The sequence below is a fragment of the Pseudorca crassidens genome, chromosome 17, assembly GCF_039906515.1.
Source record: "Pseudorca crassidens isolate mPseCra1 chromosome 17, mPseCra1.hap1, whole genome shotgun sequence".
NCBI lineage: Eukaryota > Metazoa > Chordata > Mammalia > Artiodactyla > Delphinidae > Pseudorca > Pseudorca crassidens.
The window spans coordinates 75585727-75595238 of record NC_090312.1 but is presented as its reverse complement, the minus strand read 5'-3'; the positions used below and the strand labels follow the sequence as shown (position 1 = coordinate 75595238).

The 9512-nt window shown below is 43.1% G+C and overlaps 1 long non-coding RNA gene across 3 annotated transcripts in view; it reads right to left on the bottom strand.

The window, feature by feature from the left end:
- Positions 1-6988: 6988 nt before the first annotated feature.
- The window catches only part of LOC137209856 (uncharacterized), a 395103-nt gene continuing 392579 nt past the window's right edge, over positions 6989-9512 (bottom strand). For all 3 annotated transcript variants that reach the window (XR_010936138.1, XR_010936139.1, XR_010936140.1), the window contains one exon: positions 6989-7311. This is a non-coding gene — a long non-coding RNA (uncharacterized lncRNA). The remainder of the gene's footprint in view (positions 7312-9512) is intronic.

Here is a 9512-nt window from a genome sequence, read left to right as displayed (position 1 = left end):
AAAATATAAGCTTTAATATGAATTGACATAACAGCAGTTCCTGACCTCAGTCAATGCTTGTGAGTTTCTGACACATCCAGGACTAACCTGTACTACAGAAGCTCAACAAACATGTGTAGTTTGAAATAATAAACAAATTGACATCCAACTCCAATGATCCTCTACCCGTGCGTTTGACTTTCCTTCATTGCTTTTACTGTTTTCCTCCTACAGTCCTGATGCCGTCTGGTTTAGTCCCTTTCTCTCCTTCTTCCTCTCCTCCTCAGATTGGTTGAGTGTAAGGTCTGTGGGACTCCTAATACTCATAGATTTCCAAGATATTCATCAAATTAGGGTCTTCTTTAACATAGTCACGGATCTTACTTTAATCCTTTTGGTACTCAAACACATCCCTGACGTCGTCTTTGCCTATGGAAAGGGAAGTGGATACAGAAGGGAACACTGGCTTGTTTCTTAACATTACAAATTAGACATTTATGCAATATTTAATAAGGAAATAAACCAGACATTCATACTGTTCCTAATGAAAGCCAATAAAAGTTAAGCTCAGAGGGTTGAATGATCTGCAAGAATAGGCATCCAGTAAGTACTGAATTTGGACCCAAAATGAAACCTAGAACTTGCTGTTTCTATGTGCCATGCAATCTTCCCACTGCCGTTTTCTTAAAAATAGAAAACTTCAAAAACAATTACTGAATACATTAGAGACAGTAAAATAAGGAAAACAAACCATAAACAAAAAATTAAGAAGATTGAAAAATGGGCCAGAGACAAAGGTATGCATACCTTATAACTGATTTTTGAAATCCCATTACTAATTTTTGAATAGATCAGATCAGATCACCAGAAAGCTATGAACTTAGACCATATTCGTTTTCCCTCTGTGGACATGCCTTTCCTGAGTTATCCTTCCTTCTTTCCTTCAACTTTCATTCAGGTCAGTTGAAAGGAATATTCCTATTAAAATCACTTTGGGTTACACCTCAGTGAAGGCACCATCCTTTGGAATGAGGCACATATCTATCTTTCTTGGAGCGCTAATGAGATTTTTACGTTTCTGATTATGAATTTTCTTATCTCGTGGCTTACGTTCCTTTTTTAGTTCACGTTTTATTTTATTCATGTCCTTTATTACAAGGTATCCCAAATCTTATTATAAAAAGAACTGTGAGGTATAGGTGAATGAATTTATTTGTGTAACCCTGAGGTCGACTGCCAACCCGTCCACCGTGGGTTGGCTCTGTTTTGACTCTACTGTATTCAAAACTGGGTCCTTCTCCAGTTCGGTTAAAGTACTTACTTATGATCAGCAGGTTTGAATTTTTTATTAGGTATTTGGGGTATTTTGGGGAGGAGGTTACACTGTGCCCAGAGAACTCAGCCCCTCTCCCCTTTCCATCTCCTTCACAGGTTCCAAATCAAGCATTCTGTTAGAAGGTGCAGACATCCATTCACAGAGGCCCAGAGCCTCATCCACTGCCCCAGAGAGGATTTCTCAAAGCTTCTCCCCAACAAAGACTGGGGACACGATATGGCCCCTCACAGAAGGGATTCTCCTACCCACCACAAGAGGAGAGCTTTGCTCTTGTTAAACAAGTAATACCTACACTTTGGGAGAGCTCTTTTGTGCTTGTTATCTATCAAGAAAATTCTACCAGTTTTCATGCCTTGTTTTACCATCACCACTTCTGAAACATGATGAGAATTTCTGTTTATATTCTTTCTTCAAATGGTGAATGTGCAGTATTCTTATTTATCAAGCAGAAAAGAAGTCCTCTCTTGAAATATCCCCAATCAAAATGGAGAAAGAGGTGTGAGCTGATTGCAGAACTGCAACTATTTGGTTTCCCATTTGAAAACAGGTCTAGGAAAGAATCTTACACAGTAGTTATAACATAAGGAAATGGTGCATGTTGGGGCTCAAAGCTAGCTGCCCCAAATACGCCTTAATGGCACATTAATTATTTTGAATTAAAATGACTTGAGAAATAGCTGGTGACAAAAAATATGATATTAAAAAAAGCCCACTCTGATCCCCCTCTTTCCCCCTAAAAGTGGGAAATAAACCTCCTGTGTGAAGGTATCCTTCCTATACAGGGAGGATAGAAAGCATCCTTCTCAGAGTTAGGGAATTCAAGGCTAAGAAAGCTGTATAAACAACATTGGATACTTTTTCATTACTCTGCTACCACAAGCACATTACTCTACATTTTCATTACTCTGCTACCACAAGCACCCTTTTGTTTTGTTAACTTCACAAATAATTTTTCTATGTCTAAAACTGATATAGAAACAGTCTGCTTTGGTCACTTCTGGGGTCCCATTTCTATGAGACCTCCATGTGTACAAATTAAACTGTTTTATTCTCTTGTTAATCTGTCTTGTGTAAATTTAATTAGTAGACCAGTTAAAAGAACTCAAGGGGGATGGGGGAAAATTTCCCCCAACCCAGCATGCTCCTGGGGCCCACTCAGACTCCAGGGACCTTCCAGCAAGCAATGCTCTGGCAGGACTCATGCTCTCAAAATTAAGCCTCAGTCACCAAGAGATACCAACACTGGCCAGCACAGTACTTATAAGATGCTCCGTGTGCACTTGTATTTTTTCCTTTTCGGGTCCACAGTGCCACAGTGCTCGCATACACAGACACATGAAGCATGACGCAAACTGAAAAATCATCAACCACAAAAGACAACCTTTTTTTTAATTGCTTGCTTCCTGTGCAAAGCTGGCAAATTGAAAATCAGTCCAATTCTATTATGGTGAAGGAGTTACTTTGTAATCACAGACCTAGGGAGGAAAAAGAGGGCTCTTTTTCTTTTTTAAAAAAAATTTATTTAATTTATTTGTTTTTGGCTGCGTTGGGTCTTCGTTGCTGCGTGCGGGCTTTCTCTAGTTGCGGTGAGCGGGGGCTACTCTTCGTTGCGGTGCACGGGCTTCTCATTGCGGAGGCTTCTCTTGTTGCAGAGCATGGGCTCTAGACGCGCAGGATCAGTAGTTGTGGCACGTGGGTTCAGTAGTTGTGGCTCGCGGGCTCTAGAGCACAGGCTCAGTAGTTGTGGTGCACAGGCTCAGTAGTTGTGGTGCACGGGCTTAGTTGCTCCGCGGCATGTGGCATCTTCCCGGACCAGGGCTTGAACCCGTGTCCCCTGCATTGGTAGGTGGAGGATTCTTAACCACTGCTCCACCAGGGAAGCCCAGGGGCTCTTTTCTTCACAAATAAATCTCCACCACAATGCAGCTGACTTTGTTTGAATTTCATTTTCCACGTTGCAAGTGGCAAACGGTCCGGTCTGTGTTGCTATGTGTTATGGCTGCCTTCCCCCCCAAGGGAAAAGAAATGGGCAGTGGGTACTTTTTATTGTTGGAAAAAAAAAAAAAAGCTTTAGCAATTCCTCGTTAGTGGGTTTCACAAATATGTCAGCCATCCCCTACATTTTTAGACGTTTGTGCTCATAATTTGTATTCATGCATGTCTTTTCAAGCACACAATCTGCGTCTAAGCTCTTTTTCATAGCCAGGCTTCTCAAAGGGTTTTATACACACTTTCTCCACTTCCTCATTCTGGAATCATGATTTCATCTGGTCTCAGGCACCCTTTCTGAACTGTGTATCACTTGCTAAGATAAATGATAGAGTCCACGTGCCCAGGAATAAAGCACACCCTCCCCGATGTCGCCGTCGCGTGGCCCACGCGTGAAACTTTCTCTTTGTGAGACTTCCCATTTCCTGCCTTCTTCTACTCCACCTGACTTTCCTGGGTTTTCTTCTCTTACTTTCTGGTCATTCCTTTTTCATTTTCTTTCCCATTCGCTTCTCCTCTAACTTAGTTCTAAATCTCCTGTGCCCAAAATGGAAGTCACCAGCCCGTATGACGACTGAGCACCTGAAACCTGGCCGGTTTGAATTAAGATGTGATGTGCGTGTAGTATACACACCCGAATTTGAACACTTAGCAGGAAAAAAGTATGTTCATTATCTTATTAGTAAACAGTCAGCTCTCATCATGTGTGTGTGTGATGTTCTAAAAAGTCTCCACAAAGTAGTGAACACTGAACCATCTTCCCTAGGAGGAATACAGGAATAGGGGCCTGCGATCCTCTGGTCACAGCCCGAAGTCAATACGCAACCTTGTGTGGTGTGTGTTTCTGTTTGAAGACAGCTTATTTCATATGTATTGTTGACTCATTAGCATTGAACTCACAGCACTGAACTCATGGCTGAACAGAGCTTATCTAAAACGTGTATTTTCTCCATAGGGCACATGCAGTCTTCCTGTGCTTAGGAAGCTATAGGCAGAACTGCAGCGCTATGCCTGGGGTCCATTTTAAACAGTGAAATTACCAACAAAAGGCACAGACATATAGCTAATGTGGCACTGAATAAACCGTGAAAAGTGTGCTTGTTTTAGGGTATGAGGGCGAAACAGGAAGCCAGAGCATTGTCTTGTTCGACCTCAGTCGGGAAAGTGCACATCCGGTGACCATCCTCCCTCTGCGCATGTCTGCAAATGATTGCGAAAGTGCTGCATGTATTCACGTTGGAGTTACAAATAGATTTCAGCTAGTAGGTACACTGACAAATACAGAATCCACAAATAAGACCAACTGTATTTTATATTGATTACGTATTGAAATGATAAGAGTTTGGATGTATTGGGATAAGCAAACTACATGCTAAAAGCATTTCGTTTGTTTTTTTGACTTTATTTCATGTGGCTACAAGAAAGTTTAAGAAAATGTATGCGGCTGACATTGACTCACTGGGGATTTCTCCTGGTTATAAATGTAGGAGTTCGTAAATGCTGTGGTGAATGTAGGCATTTCACAGGACTGGTTGCTCACCCCAGGTTCCCTCTCGCATTCTTGTGACTTGAGATACCATGTAGAGGCCAAAGACTCCCCGGATCTTAGGGTCGCCCTTCCCTCAGCTTTTTCTCCCACTCCTACCTCCACAGCGTGTTCTCCTGGATCCAGCTTTAGTACACGTACAAAAGCCCATTAATTCCTCCCAACTCCTCTGCCTCCGTGCTGCTGGGTCCACCATTACTATTGGCCCCCACTATCTGCATGCCCCCTGCGTCCTCTCACACTCCCAGGCACAGCAGCCTGAATGACCTTTTAAAACGTAAGTCAGGGACTTCCCTGGTGGCGCAGTGGTTGAGAGTGCGCCTGCCAATGCAGGGCACACGGGTTCGTGCCCCGGTCCGGGAAGATCCCACATGCCGCGGAGCGGCTGGGCCCGTGAGCCATGGCCACTGAGCCTGCGCGTCCGGAGCCTGTGCTCCGCAACGGGAGAGGCCACAGCCGTGAGAGGCCCGCGTACCGCCAAAAAACAAGAAAACAAAAAACGTAAGTCAAATCACAATCACACCTCTGCTCAGAAACCTCCAATTGACTTCCTATCTCACTCACAGTGAAATCCAATTATATTCACCAGAGCTGACAAGACCTATGGGATGTTCCCCAACCACTCCCTCTGGGATGCGTCTCCTACGCTCTCTCCACTGACCGTTCCATTCCATTCCATTCGCACTGGCCTCCTTGCTGCCCTTGGCTTCCCGATGCCCGGAGACCTTTCCACGAGCCGCTCTTTGCCCAGAATGGCTCCCCCAGTGCATTATGGCTGTTTCCTTCATTCAGACCTTGGCTCACGTGGTACCTGATCAGAGAGGACCTTGCTGATAACCCTCTAAAAAAGGATTTCTGCATCATCCTGCGTCTCCTTGCTCTGATTCATTTTCTCCTCCTGAGCTTTGTTGTTCCCCTCTCTCCCACTAAGATATAAATTGTGTCAGAGCAGGAACTTGGCCTTATTTATTCCCAGCTATTTCCCTGCTGCTAGATTAATACCTGGCACATAGTAGGTAACCCCCAAATGTTATTTGAATAAAGTTTCTATCTACTATTCAGATTTTTTTTTTTTTTACTATTCAGATTTTTATAGTATCCAAAACCTAGTTGACCAACCTCAGTATCTCAACACATGTCTAATAATAATGTTTAGATGATGAATATCTTTAGCTGAAAGCAGCACAAGCTTAAGTTGGACAAACCTTGGTTCAAATACTAATTTTGCCAATTATTTTTTCTATGGCCTTGCAAAAGCTATTTACTACTCTAAGTCTTAGTTTTTCTTTTTTAAAGTGGGCCTAATAATACTCGCCTTACCGTCTTCTTGTGAGGAATACAAAAAATATTATCTCATGTGTAAATTCCCTGCATGAAGACTAGTTTATACCAGGTACTCAGTCACCAATGTTATTCATCAATCTTTTACTAAAAGCCCACCATATGCCAGGTGCCATATCAGACTCTGGACAAGTAAATCCTATGAGATGTAAATTTCTTTTAAGAAATAGCCTAGCGAGTATGAAAAAGGGGGATAGAGGATGGGAGGGAGAAGACACTATTAGAAATGAGCTTCAATATGTTAATGTAATAAAAGTACATGTGATTACAATAATGTCACAACAGAAGGAGAGCTCGGTAATAATGGAGAGTGAGGTGGGCTCAGGACCATTTCATAACGGAAGTAATGCCTGAACTTGAAGATGCATTGCGTTTCATAGGCAGGGAAATAGGGCAGACGATGCTCGGCAGATAAAGCAGTGGGCAAAGGCCCTGAGGGGTGAATAGGAAGAGGCATTCAGGAGATGGCAAGCAATTTAGCACGGCTGAGCATAATATCCAAGGGATTCAGTGGAGTCCAGATTCAGATAAAAGGGTTTTTGATGCTACATAAAGGAGTTTGAATTTTTTCTTATAGGCTGGTATAGTGGGTTAAATGGCGCCCCACCCGAAGTTCTATCCATATCCTAGTTCCTAGAACATCTGACTATTTGGACAAAGGACCTTTGCAGATATAACTAAGGAGGTTGGCATGAACAGATCATCCTGGATTTTCCAGATGGGCTCTCAATCCCAGGACAAGTGTCCTTAAAAAAGACACACAGGTTATTTTTATTTATTTTTTTTATTTTTGGCTGCAGCAGGTCTTCGATGCTGCAGGCGGGCTTTCTCTAGTTGCAGTGAGCAGGGGCTACTCTTCGTTGCGGTGCGTGGGCTTCTCATTGCGGTGGCTTCTCTTGTTGCGGAGCACAGGCTCTAGGCGCATGGGCTTCAGTAGTTGTGGCTCACGGGCTCTAGAGCGCAGGCTCAGTAGTTGTGGCGCACAGGCTCAGTAGTTTTGGCGCACGGGCTTAGTTGCTCCGCTGCATGTGGGATCTTCCAGGACCAGGGATCCGTGTCCCCTGCGTTGGCAGGCGGATTCTTAACCACTGGACCAACAGGAAAGCCCCACACAGAAAATCTGAGAGATAGAAGAGAAGGCTGTGTAAACTTAGGGACAGAGATTAGAGTGATGCAGACACAAAGCAAGCATTTGGAGCCACCAAAACTGGAGGAGGCAAGGGACGATTCTGCCCTAGAGCCACTGGAGAAAGCAGGGCCTTGCTGACACCTGACTTTCAGACTTGACAACACTGAGAGAATAAATGTCTGCTGGTTTAAGTCACTAAATTTGTAGTAATTTGTCACACAGCCTCAGGAAACTAATTTAGCAGGGATTTTAGACTAATCCTTTTTTTTATAAGCAAGATCCTTAAGCAGGACGATCCTAAGGAGATCTCTGAAGGTATGTGGTAAATGGATCCAAAGGTGACTTGACGGTCACAGCATTTAGGTCAAGAATCCAGACCAAAAATGATGGGATTTTAAACTAAAAGCTAACCACTGGTGTGGACTAGGGGCTGAGGGTTGAAAGTTGGCAGATACTCAAGATGTTAGAAGCATAGAAGCTGCAGGATGTGTTCATGGCTTGAGACGATGAAGGAAAAAATATTAAAAATGATTCCCTAGATCCAGCTAAGCTGTCTTAGTGAAACGGATGCCGTCTCCTGAGAGAGGGATTCAGGAGGAAGTGGCATTCTGCTTCTCAAGTGCCTCTGGACATGAGGTGGAGTCAGGAGACACTTACAATAAAGGTCTGGTGCTCAAGAGAGATGGAGGCTGTAGATGCTTGTTTGGGACTTACCGGGACAGGAGTGGTAGCTGAATGTCAGGGAGGACATGAACTTGTTCTGAGAAAGTGTGTAGAGTGAGATGGACAGCACGTAAAGACAAGACACTAGAGGGCCTTTAGACCTAAGCAGACATGGGAATGAGTGAAGAAGGCTGAAGAGAAGCAACGGAGAGAGAATGAGTAGCTGAGAAACAATGGAGATGCGTGAAGAGGGAGGTGGTCAGAGGGGTTTTGGACCACCCAGTCATCGAGGACAGGGGAAGAGTGGCTTTTGCATTTGTCTAGTTGGTGTGCATTAGAGACTTTTTTTCCAGAGCAGTGTTTACGGTATGGTGAATAATGGGGCTGGGCTGTTCCTGGGGTAACATGTGGAGGAAATACAGAGATCTACAGAAGAATATTCTTTAAAGAGCATCACAATGAAATGAAGAGAATCACACATTGAGAGAAAATCCATGGGCAATGGAGGGATTCTTTTATTTATATATAAGAAGAGGGATACTTAGGCATGTTCATAGATAACAGAGAAGAGCTCAGAAGGATCCAGTAAAGAAGGAGAGGCTAAAAAAAGAGGGGGGAGGGGAAAGAAATGATACAGCTATAGCGAATATGGAAGAGATGAGAGGGGATGGATTTGACCAAGGAGAAGTCATGAACGAAAGGAGAGGCAGATCTTTCTAGGAGATGGAGGAGAAGATAAGTCTATGTATAGATCACAGTATATCTACATAGTTAGGGAGAAGAAAATTTTCCTTCTTATGGCCTGCTTTTTTCTTTCTAAAATAAGAGCTAGTCCTTTACATTGGGAAGGGGGCAAAGACAACATCTTGAGAAATTTGGTAAAAATTTAGAAATTTTCGTAAGAGAACCTGAGTGAAGACTAACACAAATTTATTTCTCTCATCCTTCATTGAAGTTCACTCATCAAAAAACTATCTCTCTGCCGATTCATGGCCACTCTTCCCTCAAGAGTTGACTCAAGGATTACTTCCTACCTTCTCTGATGGACCTAGACTCTTTGCTATCCAACTACATATGCCTATAGATTAGACTATATCATATTTCAGTATACAATTTTTACTCTGTCATATTTGTTAAACTGTACCAGGATTAAACTTTGCTTTATACCCTTTTGAATTCTTCCTGTGGCTCACAAACAGTGCTGAAAGATAATCTAGCTCATCTATCAGGACCCATGGCCTCTATCAGTTTGCTGGGTGTACTTCTGACTTATGTGTTTGGTATTGGAGTAATTATTAATAGCATCCCCATTCACTCTCAAAAGTGTCCTAGCTTGAATGATAGTTTATATGAGAGGCCCAGGGGAATTCACTTCCAAGAGAGAACATAGGAGCTAGGACAGTAGAAGTTGGGAAATGGTACTGTTAGTAAACCAAGGGACTGATAGCCAAAGGGGATGAGGTGAAGATGGCACTGAGCTGCTTTTGAAGCCTACAGAATAATAGAATCCAAGTTCTACTCATAACCCA